The sequence below is a fragment of the Jaculus jaculus genome, chromosome 6 (assembly GCF_020740685.1).
Source record: "Jaculus jaculus isolate mJacJac1 chromosome 6, mJacJac1.mat.Y.cur, whole genome shotgun sequence".
Classification (NCBI taxonomy): domain Eukaryota; kingdom Metazoa; phylum Chordata; class Mammalia; order Rodentia; family Dipodidae; genus Jaculus; species Jaculus jaculus.
The window spans coordinates 157,526,089-157,541,423 of NC_059107.1; the positions used below are offsets into that span (position 1 = coordinate 157,526,089).

Sequence of the window (15,335 nt, forward strand, 5' to 3'; positions counted from 1 at the left end):
TATGATGGCAGTGGCTGTTACACTCAGAGGACAGTGTTCCACAACACTAGCACTAACCTAACCCAGTGCTTCCTCTGTCCCAGGTACTTTCAAAGACAACTGCTAACTACCTGTTGAATCTTTGCCACAAATCCTTAAGATCATATTTTTAATCCTGTCTTATAGATGAGAAAACTACAAATTAAGACCTTAGCCATAAATAGCTAGTAAATGTCAGATCTGGAATTTGGATGGGACAACCTGACTCATTCTAGAAAGGGCTCCTATAAGAAGGATATCAGAAGGAATGACAGTTAGTCTGGAGAAGCATGACTGATAGGCCTACATAGTTTTCTGTCATGAGTAAAGGTGGAGACAGCACAGGATTGAGTGTGCAGCAGACTAATCAGGGAAAAGGAGAATGGCAAGGGCTGAGACTACAGATTGAAGTCTGGACCTTGAAGGAAGATTTATGCCAGATGTACCCCTTTCCCTTTTCTTTTTATTTACTTATTTATTTATTTATTCATTTATATTTTCAGACAGAGTCTCACCAAATTGTCCAAATTGAACTTACAGAGGAATACCTTAAACTTGTGATCCTCCTGTCTTAGACTCCCAAGTAGTATTTTTTTTTTCAAGGTAGGGTTTCACTGTAGTTTAGGCTGACCTGGAATTCACTATCTAGTCTTAGGGTGGCCTTGAATTCACAGTGATCCTCCTACCTCTGCCTACCAAGTGCTGGGATTAAAGGCTTGTGTCACCATGCCCAGCTGTTAATTTTTGTTTTGATTTAAATCTTTTTTTAATATTTTATTTTATTTGACAGAGAGAGAATGGGCACCCCAGGGCCTCCAGCCACTGAAAATGAACTCCAGATGCATGTGCCCCCTTGTGCATCTGGCTAACGTGGGTCCTGGGAAATCAAACCTGTGTCCTTTGGCTTTGCAGGCAAATACTTTAACTGCTAAGTCATCCCTACAGCCCTGATTTTTTTATTTTTTTATTTTTTTATTGCAAAATATGTCATACAGAAAAGTACATAAGGGGTAGGAGTGTGGCTCGGTGGTGGAGGGCACGCACAGCCCCTGGTTCAAGCCCAGCATCCTCCCCAAGTGTATAAAATATAAATGTAAAACTCAATGAATTATTTTAAAAGAACCATTACTGAGGTCAGGGAAAGAATGCAGTGACCCAGAAGCTTAGGACCTTTGCTATTCACTTTCTCTTGTCTCACTGATTTACTCATTTTTCTTTCTACTTTAATCACCTCTAAATATGATTGTTTTGATTGGATTTGAGCACATGGAGTCCCATGTTAAGCATTCTTGGTGTCTAAATGTGGAAGATACATTCATGATTGTATAGCCTGTTCCTTCATGCTGTCTGATTGTCCTAAAAATATTTTTATTTATTTATTTTGCAAGGGAGAGAGAAAGATTGAGAGGGATGGAGGGAGGGAAGAGAGGCTAGAGAGAATAAGAATGGGTGCATGAGGGCCTCCACTTACTGCAAATGAACTCCAGATACATGCGCCACTTTGTGCATCCAGCTTTACATGAGTACTGGGGAATCGAACTCAGGTTGTTAGGCTTTGTAGGCAAGTGCCTCGTCCACTGAGCCATCTCTCCGGTTCTGATTGTCCATTTTTGAACACTCTAGTTGGGAGTGTCAAAAGACAAAATCATATCAAGTTAGTTTAAAGATCTGAATTGGCTTAACCTTTTTCCACTCCGTGCTAGGAACGGAACCCAGGGCTTCACATATGCTAGGCAAGCTACATCCCTGCTATTGCTGAGATATGCCTCCAGTCCATATTTTATTTTTAATAATTAGTACTTTTCATGTCCTATTTAAAAATTCCTTTCCCATCCCTAGGCTATAAAAGCATTATTCTATAATGTCTTCTTAAAAGTTTGTCTTTTACCTTTCACACTTAGGTATGTATTTTACTTGGAATTGATTGTTGTGTAATTCTTAATTCATTTATTAGTGCTTCTTTGCCTTCAAGGCTTTTTCTTTAGTTTCATCCAGATTTTCTGGCTCTTTGGCAGGGTGGTTAGTCTGAGTCATTTAGTTTACCATTCCCAGAAACAGAAATAGCTTTTAAAGTTTTGGTTTCACTTTGGCTTAAAAATGATCTGTTCTTGTGCAAGGCCTGGGCTAGATCTCAGCACATACACAAAAGTCTGTTCTGTCGTGTTACAGAACCTCAGTGAATATGTTTACTAAAAATTTTTTAAAGACCCAAAAAACTATAAATTATAGATGCATGGCAATTTCCATTTTTATATGTTATTTTTTCATTTCAGAGACTGAAAAAGAAGCTTCTGTTTTTTGAGTTTCTCTCAGGATTAAAGTATCAGTGTGGAAAACTTGTATAGTAAATAGACGCAGTTATACTTATGGAGGGATAATTTCAGGACATTAATCATGGGAAGAATTTCAAGTGAAAGAATCCATATGGAAAACATTGACTTGCTAATAAAGCATTTTACCCATGGCCACCCTCATCCTTTGTTTATCCATAAATTTAAACCTTCCTTTTGGCCAGAGCTGAACTGTATGCAAACCACATCCAGACCGCTTTTAGCTTGTGCCACAAAATATGAAGAAAATGTTTTTGGTTTATGGCAACTATATCAGTGATGTTTGGTGGTCCAGGAACTATTTTACAGTGCGCAAGATGCACAGGGACAGACTAGCAAACGCACATGATTGCTGGCAAGGAAAAGCTGGCTACGTGGCTGATGTTAAATTTGCTTTTGAAGGCAGCCAGATCAAGAAATGTCTGAAGACTTGGGAGGCTGCAGCAGTGAGAGGATTTTGCAGTTAGTAAACACAGCTTCGGGGAGCCATGGTGAGGCAGTTGCTGGTGAGCCCTTGGCAGTTTATAGCAGCAGAGCAGGGAGGCTCCAGAGAGGGAGACCCGATGTGGTATCCAGGGACTATACGCAGAGCAGTCAGGGCTTCCACATCTGAGACTTACTTGCTGGCTGTCAGCATGATCCCACCTTGCCCTAGTCTTTCTTGGGCTGCAGGGAGTAAGTTTTGTTGTAGCTGAGCTCTTAGGGAAAAAGGGCTATGTCCTTGGAAGTTAGGGAGCAGTCACACTTTCTGGCTCAGCCCACGTTCTTGACTCCCCAAGGTTTGGCCTGGGGTCCACCCTCATGTAACTTATACTAAGGTGCAGAATGCCTAAAGTAGTGTTCTCCAGAGCATGCAGGTACTGCAGAAGGTAGACAGCCAAAGTACATGCTAGCCTACAGCTGTCATTGCCCTCTCTTTGGTATGTGTGTTCACTTGTATGAGTACACATGCACAAATGCCACAGCGTGCATATGGAGATCAGAGGACAACTGTTAGGGGGTTAGCTCTTGCCTTCCCACTCATTTGAGGAAGAATCTTTCTTTTGTTAATTGTTTTATTGGCTAGGCTGGCTCATGAGCTTCTGGCAGAGTCTCCTGTTTCTGCCTCCCTTCTTGCCTTAGCTGCACTAGGATTACAGACACACTTTATGTGGTTGCTAGAGATCCGAACTTGGGCACTCATGCTTGTGCAGCAAGCCCTTGGTCCACGGCACTGTCTTCCCAACCCAACCCCTATCATCTTCTTAGCCAGATATTAAAGATACTTGCCAACATGTAAGACAGTAACACTTTTCTCCTATTTTTACTCCTTTGAAATATCATAATTTGAATTGTAAAAATGTGATTGTTCATTATTGATATCTTTTAATGAAAGAACAAATGCTTTAAATGTTTCATAGATCAAGTGTTAATTGTGGTGAATATTGATAATTAATACCAATATAAGGAGATTGGGAAGTTTGTTCAGTGGTTAGAGAGACTTGCTTGCAAAACTTATTAGCCCAGGTTCAATTCTCACAATGCCCACGTTAAGCCACATACACAAAATGGCACGTGTCTGGAGTTCATTTGCAAGAGGCCATGGAATTCTCTCTCACACAAATAACTAAAAATACTTAAAAAAAAAAAATAAAAGTACTTTGGGGATTGGATTGAAGGATTAGCTGTCCTAGGGCTAGAAGGCTAGAGGCCATGAATGAATTGAGCAAACTGACTAGTAGCCCAAGGTTGGGCACTTGTCTTTCTTAACCATTCCTGCTTCAGACCAGTTTTGTTTTTCTTAGACAGCCTTCCCTCATTTCCAAAATACAAAAATAAATTTGACACTTTCAGGCCAGGGTCCTGCCATCACCCCCAATGCTTTCTTTATGACTGTGAATCTCCTACAAATAGCATACTACCTTGATACACTTTTTTTAAAAAAGAGAGATTGATGAATAGATTCCTTAAATAAGTATCTTTAGACTACTGTACTAAGTTTATTTTTTCCCAAGAATATATGTTCTTATCCAACAAATATGTGTTCTTATATACACATGTACATAAACGCATCTGGAGGAATAGGTAGAATGTGTCATTGATAACTCAGAGGAAGGTCCCCATCTGTATCATCTGTGAGTCAAAGACCTCAGAGAAGGCTACCTAAGCCTACCTCTCTATGTGAGTTGAGAAATTGTCCTGTGAGTTCTTCCAAGAGGAAATAGCTTGCACAAAGGTACATGAAGCTGTGAGACACTCTAGGAAAACAATGTGGCTTTGTAAGATGAAGCCAGAGGGGTGAACAAGTCTCAGGCTTTGTATGGCATACAGTGGTAATGGGCAAGATTTGTATTTCCTGAAAGGCGTTCAAATGGTGGAGGTGGGTGGCTATTGAGGGTAAGAAAACTGATTTAGACAAATAAAAGTAAAAATAACATCTAGGGCTGGAGAGATGGCTTAGCGGTTAAGATGCTTGCCTACAAACTCAAAGGACCCAGGTATGATTCCCCAGGACCCATGTAAGTCAGATGTACAAGGTGGAACATGCGTATGGAGTTCATTTGCAGCAGCTTGTAGGCCCTGGCATGCCCATTCTCTGTCTGTGTGTGTCTCTCTCAAATTAAAAAAATAAATAATGACCTTTAATCTCAGCACTTGGGAGGCAGAGGTAGGAGGATTGCTGTGAGTTCGAGGCCACCCTGAGAATACAGAGTGAATTCTAGGTCAGCCTGGGCTGGAGTGAGAGATCCTACCTTAAAAAAAAAACCAAAATAATAATAATCAATAATAATGATAATAAAACAAGGAGACCCTGCATTGAAAAACCAAAAAAAAATTTTTTAAATTTAAAACAAGAAAAAAAAATCCAACAACTAGTGAGAATTGGGGCAGTCAGTGGCAGTAGACAGACAAGAACAAGCATGTGGGGGTAGTTAAGAGAATCAGAGTGCTGGAACTTGGTGAGAGGAAGGAGCTGATGTGGCCAGACTTCTGATTTGAGTGGCACACACAGTAGCATTCTAAGTGAGGCAGAAGGACAACACACTTGGGGGGCAGGCTGTGAATTACAGGTCTGTTGAGTTTCAGTGACCTGTGGCATGGGAGGTGGAGAAGTCTTATTAGCATTAGGCAGTGGGTAGCTGATTCTAGAGGGTGGTTAAGAAAGGGCAGTGCCAAGGAGAACTGGGGATCCTCAAGAGAGAGATGATAGTTACATTTGTGACAAAGAACCAAACCTACAAACTTTTCTCAGAGCTGGTCACACGAGGCCCACACTTAGAATCCTTCTGGGCTCAGGAGGCTGAGGCAGGAGGATTATAAGTTTGAAGCCACCCAGGGCTACATAGTGAGACCCTGACTCAAAGAAGAGGGAAGGGGGACAGGAAAGGAAGGCTTTAAAGAGGTAGAGAGATAAGGAAGGAAAGAGAAGGAAAAACACTTTTTAAAAAGAACTATGGGCCAGGCATGGTGGCGCATGCCTTTAATCCCAGTGCTTGGGAGGCAGAGGTAGGAGTATCGCCTTGAGTTCAAGGCCACCCTGAAACTACATAATGAATTTTAGGTCAGCTAGAGTGAGACCCTGCCTCGAAAAACCAAAAACAAAACAACAACAACAACAAAAGAACGATGATTAGGAAAGAGTAGATTTTAGGATTAAAGGTGTTCGTTGACAAATTGGCAGGCTTCAACATTTTTACAGAATTTCTAAAATACTGACCTGAAATTGGATCTGTATGAAACTGTAAACGGTAGCATTTCCAAATCTTGAAACAATAGTAAATCTTTCATATTTGGGCAGTGAAATAAATGTCTTCCTGCAGTAGATCTGCTTACACCTGTGCTTTTTAGGTTTCTGATACTAGTATTTGTGGTACTTAATTTAATAGGAGCCTTTCTTCTCACCTGGGTCAGCTGCTCGCTGTCATCCCCCAGCTGGCCCGGGAGGATCCTCTCAGCTCCTTGCTGATGTGTGTGGCTTCATTTAAGACTTTACTCCTGGACATTTTGTTTGATGCTAGGCCAGTTGCCAACAATGCAGGCAGTCATGGTTTTCAGTATTAATTTGTGATTGAATTGTAAGTTTGTAATGGTTTGGTTTGATGGCACAGGCTTCTAATACCAGCACTTAGGAGGATGAAACAGAAGGCTGACAGGTTTGCGATTAGCTGGAGCTACACAGGGAGATCCCATCTCAAAAAAGAAGTAAGGGGGCTGGAGAGATGGAGAACCTATGTGATTCCCTGGTACCCACATAAACTAGGTGCACAAGGTGGTGCGTGTGTCTGGAGTTCATTTGCAGTGACTAGAGACCCTGGAGCATCCATTCTTTCTCTCCCTTTCTGACCCCTTCTCTGTGTCTCTAATAATTAAGGTAAATATTTTTAAAAAGAAATAAAGGCTGGGCATGGTGGCACACACTTGGGAGGTAGAGGTAAGGAGGATTACTGTGAGTTTGTCGCTACCCTGAGACTACATAGTGAATCCCAGGTCAGCCTGGGCTAGAGCAAAACCCTACCTCAAAAAAGAACAAAAAATGTTTGAGAGATGGCTTAGCAGCCTGGGAAGCTAAGGACCAAGGTTCGATTCTCCAGGTCCCACATAAGCCAGATACACAAGGTGGCACATACATCTAGTGTTTGTTTGCAGTGGCTCAAGGCCCTGGTATACCCATTCTCCCCCCCCATCTCAAATAAATAAATAATATAGATAAATAAATTTTTTTTAAAAAAAAAAAGAAGGGTCTGGGGGATATCCCTTAGTTGATAGAATGCTGTGGGTTCAATCCCCAGCATCACATAGACTAGGTATGCCAGCACATATTTGTAATCTCAGCACTCAGGAGGAGGATCAGGGGATCATGAGCAGTCTTGGCTGTATAGAGAATTCAAGACCAGGACTGGGGGATAGTCAGTAGGTAGAATGTGTGCCTTATAAACATGATGACCTGAATTTGATCTATAGAACCTGTGGTGGTTTGAATGTGCATGTTTGTCCCCCATAGACTCAGGTGTGGTTTTTTTTTGTTGTTGTTATTTTTGGTTTTTTCGAGGTAGGGTCTCACTATAGCTCAGGCTGACCTGCAATTCACTGGAGTCTCAGAGTGGCCTTGAACTCACGGCAGTCCTTCTACCTCTGGCCTCCCAAGTGCTGGGATTAAAGATGTGTGCCACCATGCTTGGCTGACTCAGGTGTTTTATTAAATTTGTAACTTGGGTCTCCCGCCACCTTGCTGGAGGTGGTGTCACTGGGAGCAGATCCTGGGGTTCAGCCCATAGGTGTGTTTAGGGGCAAAGCTGATTCCAGCCCAGAAGTATGGAGAGTTGTGTGAACTCTGGTGGGGTCCCTGCTTGCGGCTTTTGAGTATTTGCTGGCTAATGGCAGTTTTTCTCTCTGCTTGGATCTGTGAAAGGGAGCCAGCTTCTTCTGCCATTAATGGAACTTCCCCTAGATGTGTAAGCTTCAAGTAAATCACTTCCTCCCATAAACTGTGTCTGATTTGGATATTCATCCCAGCATTGTGGAACTGACTACAACAGACCCATACTTTAAAAAAAAAGAAATGCTGAGTGTGGTGGTGTGCACTTTCATCTCAGAAGCACTGGAGAAGTGAAGACAGGCAGATCTCTAGGACTTACTGCTAATTTGTCCTGGAGAATTCCAGTCAGAGACTATGTCTCACAAAAACGTTGATGGTAGAATAGGGAGATGGTTTAGTAGGCTTAGTGCTTACTGTGCAAGCTGGACAACCTGAGTTTGGATCCCCTAAACCCACAGATAGTCTAACATGTAGTGTGGGTGCCTGTAATCCCAGTGTACCTACAGAGAAAGGGGGGTAGAAACAGGTAGCTCAGGTCAGCCACCCTGGATGACTGCAGCTGTGATTAACAAGAAAGTCTCTGCCTCAAAACAAGGTGAAAGCAAGGACACACAAACACCAAGAGAACTTGAGGCAACCCTAACATATGAGAGACCCTATCTTTAAAATGACAATAAAAATGGCCCTGGAGGGCTGGAGAGATGGCTGAACAGTTAAGGTGCTTGCCTCACATGCCCATTCTCTCTGCGTCCTTTCTCTCTCCAGACAAATGAAAATGTATTAAATTGTGCAGTGTTTCTGAATATTCGGTGTGTCTTTTGTTTGTTTGGGGCTAGTCTGTTTTTGCAGTGCTGAGCTACAGTGTACTTTTTGGTAGTCTGCATGCTACGACATATGCCAGATGTCAAGTTGGTGACATGATGAGTCTTAGGAACTGGGAAGTACGGAAGAGGAGACAGTGAATGATCAGAGCAGGCTCATTATCCATGCTGCTTGAGGCTTTTGTGTTTTTGAGGTAGGGTCTCACTCCAGCCCAGGCTGACTTAGAACTCATTCTGTAGTCCCGGGCTGCCCTGGAGCTCATGGTCATCTTCATTCCTCAGCCTCTCAAGAGCTGGGGTTAAAAGTGTGGGCCACCATGTCCAGCCTTCAGCCGCTTTTCTTTTTTTGCATGTGTGTGTGTACTGGACATGCCAGGGTCTCTTTCCACTGCACATAAATGTCAGGCATGTACCACTTTTTGTATCTGACTTTATGTGGACATTAGGGAGTTAAACCTGGGTCAGAGGCTTTGCAAGCAAGTACCTTTAACCACTGAGCAATCTCCTCAACCCTCTGCTTGAGTTTTAAAAATTAGAGCTAAAACTAAATTGAAAAGAATCATATTGAATAGTCAAATTTCAAATTTAAAATCTGGTAATAGCAGAGGTGATACTAGTAAAGTAAGTGTAATGTATTGAGTATATATATCTTCCACCTTGAGATAGTATCTACAAAAGACTTTGCTGTAATTATATCTTGTAATTTTAGTTAGGTCTTCATATTTTTTGGTTTGTTTATTTGCAAGTAGAGAGAGGGGAGAGAGAAAAAGAGGGAGGGAGAGAACAGGAGTACCAGGGTCTTTTGCCACTGCAAATGAACTCCAGATGCATGTGTCACTTTGTGCATCTGGTTTTACACAGGTACTAGGGAATCAAACTTGGGACAACAGGCTTTCTAACCAAGAGCCTTTAGCAGCTGAGCCATCTCCCTAGTCCAATACTTGGCTTTAGAAGAACTCTTTCATCTATTTCAATTTAGCAGGGCCTAAGAGTTCATAGTCCATGGTCTATGGAATCTCATTGTGAATCCCAAGACCAGCTTGTTGCTCGGTGAGAGTAAAGAAACTGGAGTGGCTCATTTTGTCACTTGGACAACACATGTTCAGGTGGTAGGATATAGAGTATTTCTGAGCATTTCAAAATAATAGTTTAGGTCAGGCATGGTGGCACACGCAAATGTAAGTACCTGAGTTTGGATCTCCAGGCCCTGTGGAAAAGCTGGAAGCTGTGGTGGGCTTCTGTAATCCCAGCATACCTACAGTAAAATGGAAGGCAGAGGCAGGAGAATTTCAAGATCACAGACCAGCTACCCTTGCGCAGCCTGGCTAACAGCTGTGAGCAAGAGGCCTTACCTCAAAATGAAGTGGAAGGCAAGAATTGATGCCCAAGTATTTGTCCTTTAAACTCCATATATATGTCACACGTGCACTTTCATGCACATACACTACCCCCCCCCCAAAAAAGTGCTTGGAAGCCAGGCATGATGGCACATACTTGTAGTCTTGGCTGCTTGGGAAGCTGAGGTGGGAGGGTTATGTGAGCACAGGATGCAAGGATACTCAGTCTGTCTTTCTCTCTTTGAGAGAGGGTCACACTCTAGCCCGGATTGTCCTGAAATCACTATGTATCCTCAGCTGGCCTTGAATTCACAGAGACCTGCCTGCTTCAGTTTCCTGAGTGATGAGATTACAACTGTGAACTACCTTACCTGGCCTTTTTCTTTATTTACCCACCTCCCTCCCCTCCCCCTTTCATTAAAGAGCACTTGGAAAATTGCCTGTTTTCCATTGCCTAGTCTCTGCCTTAATGTATTTTCTTCTCTCACTAAATGGCAACAAGTATCTGAGACCCACAGTGATTTTGAAGAAGCTATTCCAGCCATTCTTTGGCAATGGATTGGGGTGGAGCAAGAGTGGGACTACAAGGGGCCAATTATGAGCCCCTGAGGGAGAAATGCTCATGGCAGTGAAAATGAAGGATTGGGCTGGAGAGATGATTCAGCCATTAAGGCACTTGGCTGCAAAACCTAAAGACCGAGATTTGATTCATTGGTACCCACATAAAGCCAGATGCACAATGTGGCACATGTGTCTACAGTTCATTTGCAGTGGCTAGAGGCCCTGAACCCATTTTCTCTGTATATCTCTCTCATAAATAAATTAAAAAAATTTTTTTAAGTGGATCATGGTGGTGCATGCCTTTAATTTCAGCATTTGGGAGGCTGAGGTAGGAGGATCACTGTGAATTCAAGGCTACCCTGAGACTACATAGTGAATTCCAGGTCAGCCTGGGCTAGAGTGAGACCCTACCTCAGAAACAAACAAAAACAAAAACAAAAAAATTAAGGAAATAAAAAGGTTGGAGAGATATCTTAGCAATTAAAGTGTTTGCCTACAAAGTCAAAGGACCCAGGTTCGGTTCTCCAGGACCCACGTAAGCCAGATGCACAAGGTGGCACACGCGTCTGGAGTTTCTTTACAGTGGCTGGAGGCCCTGGTGCACTCATTCTTGCTATATATGTCTGTCTTTTTCTCTCTCTCAAAAGAAATAAATAAAAAGTAAAGAAAAGTGATAGCACTTACTGATGGGCTTGTTTATATAGGAGGTTTGGGGTAGATGAGATTACCTGAGTGAGTTTAGATTCTGGTCTGAGGCCCTTGGTGAAGACAGTAAAGAAAGGAGGGGACAGTCTGGGCAGGATAGGGTTTGGATCAAGTTGAGTCTGAAGTAATTGTCAGACATTCAGATGGAGACATTGAAAAGGCAATTTGGCACTTTAAAAAAAATACTATTTGTGTTTATTTATTTTTTTTATTGACAAACTTCCATGATTGTGAACAATATCCCATGGTAATTACCTCCCTTCCCTCACATCCCCCTTTGAAACTCTACTCTCCATCATATTCCCTCCTCCCCCCAATCAGTCTCTCTTTGATTTTTATTTATTTATTTATTTATTTTTCTGGTTTTTCGAAGCAAGGTCTCACTCTAGTCCAGGCTGACCTGGAATTAACTATATAGTCTCAGCGTGGCCTCGAACTCATGGTCATCTTCCTACCTCTGCCTCCTGAGTGCTGGGATGAAAGGCGTGCGCCACCACATCTGGCTTCTCTCTTTTATTTTGATGTCATGATCTTTTCCTCCTATTAAGATGTGGTCTTGTGTAGGTAGTGTTAGGTACTTTGAGGTCATGGATATCCAGGCCATTTTGTGTCTGGAGGAGCACATTGTAAGGAATCCTACTTTTCCTTTGGCTTTTATATTCATTCTGCCACTTCTTCCACAGTGGACCCTGAGCCTTGGAAGGTGTAATAGAGATATTTCAGTGCTGAGCACTCGTCTGTCACTTCTTTTCAGCACCATGGTGCCTTCTGAGTCATCCCAAGGTCACTGCCATCTGAAAAGAGAAGACTGTCTAACCAAAAGTGAGAATAAGCATTAATATGTGGGTATGAACACCAAGAGAAATGCTTACTGGGCAGTTTGGTGAGCATAGTATATACATTTAGCCAGACAGCAGCAGACGTTATACCCGTAGGGCTCATTACTACCCCTGTTGTAGGTTTTCAGTATTAGGGATGTATTCCTTCCAAAGGAGCAGGCCTACAGTCAAATTAGAGGATGGTTGGTTTTCTCCATAGCAAACATGCCACTATTGCACCCCAATTGGCTCATTGGACTGGCTGGCCAAATATGAGGCTTGCAGTGTCCATTGTTGAGTATCTTCACTGGTGATTTCACTCTCACCCATTGAACTGCATGCAGAGTAGCTTTTTCCAGCTTTCTGTCAGCTGGTCTACATGGAGTAGGTTTTTAGCTCAGCTCCAGCACGATTTCTCAGTGACCTTGCAGCCCAAGTATGTGGAGTCTTCAGCAATAGGGTCTTACCATCTATTCCTGGTGGGAAACCAAGGACATTGGCAATGGCCTGTAATGTTTTGGGTCATCGGGGACTGCCCTGACCAACAATTCACTGGAAAGGTATCCCATCCCTGGCACTGAAAATTTTCTAGCAACATACTATGGCTCCTGTGTATTCCATTGTCCAAAAACAATAGGTTCCATATGACTTATTTATATCCTCTTAGATTTTGATTAGCCCTCCCTCCACCTTTCCTTTACTCATTCTCTTTCCCTGACCTCACTTAGGCCTTTTCACCCCCATTTATCTGTTCTTCTACTTACATATATACAAGACCATCCTATTACCCCCCCCTCCTCCCTTTCTATTCCTTTTATATCTCCTTCCTAGTGTACTGGCCTCTGCTACTGAGTTTGGCACCTTTAAGTCTTGTTAAAAATTATTGATATTTGTGTGCGTGTGTGTTTGCACACATGCCTGTCATCACACCAAGGTCTCTGGCCTCAGCGAATGAATACCAGGTGCTTGCTCTACTTTTTGCATCCGCTTTAGGTGGGTGACTGGGGAACTGAACTTTGTCCTGCAGGCTCTGAAAGCAGTCATTTTTAATTATTGAGCCATCTCCCTAGTCCCCAACTTGGTATTTTAGGGGTAGAAAAAATAAGACATAGTGAAAATTTAGTTGAACATTGTGGCATGCCTGCAATCCCAAAACTTGGAAGGCTGAAGTAGGGAAGATTGTGAATTCCTGGCCATCCTGAACTCTACATAGTGAGCCTATATTTCAAATAGTGAGAGAGCAAAAAGTAAGGAAAGAAGGGATGGAGGGGATGGAAGAAAGGAAAGAAAAGAAGTAAGGAGTTGATACAGATTTTAATGTCATTTCAAAAAGTGTTTTCGTGTACTTTTGTTTTCCACTGGTGCTAGGATAGAAGCCAGGACCTCTCATACATGTTTAGCAAGCAGTCCTTAGACTTGAGTCTGCATTCTTAAATTACCACTTGGCTTTTTTGAGTGGGTGTTTGGTGCCACGCTCTACACTAGCATTCTGGACCTTTCACTTCAGAACAGTCCTCTGAAGAAGATGCCCTTGATGTCTCAGTGTGGATAGGAAGCTGGGGCTAGAGAGGCTAGGCGCCAATGCATCAGGTAGTAGCTGAAAACAGGGAGTGGCTTTAGATAAGGCTACCTGCTACTTCTTCAAGAATCTTATTACACTGAGCATGTGGCTTATTATGATGTTTTTCTCTTTTCAGAATTTTGGTTTTTTTGCACTGAATATAGTCTAGACTGATCGTCTTGGGCTTGTGTTGCCACAGGATACTGTCAAAGGTAAGTTTTTATCATTTGTATCTGGTATGTGTCAGCAATAAATCATGGCTCATCACCTTACAAAGATGCATTCAGGTTATGCTTTTTTTCTGCATTCTGGAAGAGACATTTGAGGTGGCAATAACAGCAGCCCTATATATTTCTGCTTGAGTAGTTTCTTTTTTTTCTTCTTTCTTTCTTTCTTTCTTTCTTTCTTTCTTTCTTTCTTTCTTTCTTCCTTCCTTCCTTCCTTCCTTCCTTCCTTCCTTCCTTCCTTTCCTTTCCTTTCCTTTCTTTCCTTTCTTTCCTTCCTTTCCTTTCTTTCCTTTCTTTCCTTTCTTTCCTTTCTTTCCTTTCTTTCCTTTCTTTCCTTTCTTTCCTTTCTTTCCTTTCTTTCCTTTCTTTCCTTTCTTTCCTTTCTTTCTTTCCTTTCTTTCTTTTTTAGGTAGCTCAGGTTGACCTGGAATTCACTATGTAGTCTCTGAGTGGCCTCGAACTCTTGGCGATCTTTCTACCTCTGCCTCCTGAGTGCTGGGATTAAAGGCGTGTGCCAGCATGTCCGGCTTTTTATTGATTTTTTTATATGTGTGACAAGGTTGTACTACTGTACTCTCTCCCTCCCCCTGCCCCAGTTCTGCTGAGGGTCATCTTTTTTTTTTCTTTTTTAATTTGAGAGTGACAGAGAAAGAGACAAATAGAGAGAGGGAGAATGGGCGTGCCAGGGCCTCCAGCCACCGCAAATGAACACATGTGCCCCTTGTGCATCTGGCTAACATGGGTCCTGGGGAATCAAGCCTCGAACCAGGGTCCTTAGGCTTCACAGGCAAGCGCTTAACCGCTAAGCCATCTCTCCAGCCCTGAGGGTCATCTTTGATGGGGTTATTGGTATTCATTATGGGGACCAAGAAGCCTCTGTCTGGGGACACGGTGCCTCGGGCTATTCCACCCACCCTGAGGGTCTTACGGTCTTTGTGCCTTCTTTTTCTGCAATGTTCCTTGAGCCTTGGCTGGCAAGGTAGAAATCTGATTTAGTGTTGCTTTCTCTATAACCTCTGGGTCTCTGTTTTGATGAGGTTTGAGTGACCACAGTGTCTGTCACCATCTCCCTGCAACTGGTTTTCATGCTAGCTGTGAGAGCATTATATTTGTGTCACTGCTTCCCCTGCAATGACTTCTGAGCTGGGCAGATGAGGTGGAGGTGACCCATGTCGTAGGAGAGGGTTGGCTGTCTATTCTTAATATATTGCTGCATACTCATTCTCTCCAGTATTCTTCACCATCTGCTCCCCATGAACACAGCCAGAACTGGTACCTACCTGTCCCCGGGAATTAACATTTAAAAAAATATTTATTTATTTGAAAGAGAAAGAGGAATATAGAGAATGAGTGCACCAGTGCCTTCAGGCACTGCAAGTGAATTCTAGACGCATGTACCACCATGTGTATGTGGCTTATGTGGGTACTGGGGAATTGAATCTGGGTCCTTAAGCTTTGTAGGCAAGCACCTTAACCACTAAGCCATCTTTCCAGCCCAGAACTTTTTTTTTAATGAGAGAATTGGCATACCAGGGCTTCCAGCCACTACAATAGAACTTAAGATGTGTGTGCCCCCTGTGCACTTGTGTGACATTGCATTTACATCACTGTGCCTCTGGCTTACTTGGAACCTGGAGAGTTGAACATTAGTCCTTAGGCTT

The 15,335-nt window shown here is 42.7% G+C and overlaps 1 protein-coding gene across 2 annotated transcripts in view; it reads left to right on the plus strand.

Moving 5' to 3' along the window:
* Positions 1-15,335, plus strand: part of Tnrc6b (trinucleotide repeat containing adaptor 6B) — a 285,060-nt gene that overhangs the window by 44,003 nt on the left and 225,722 nt on the right. For both annotated transcript variants that reach the window (XM_045151729.1, XM_045151731.1), the window contains exon 2: positions 13,584-13,659. The gene's annotated coding sequence lies outside the window, so the exon portion shown is untranslated. The remainder of the gene's footprint in view (positions 1-13,583; positions 13,660-15,335) is intronic.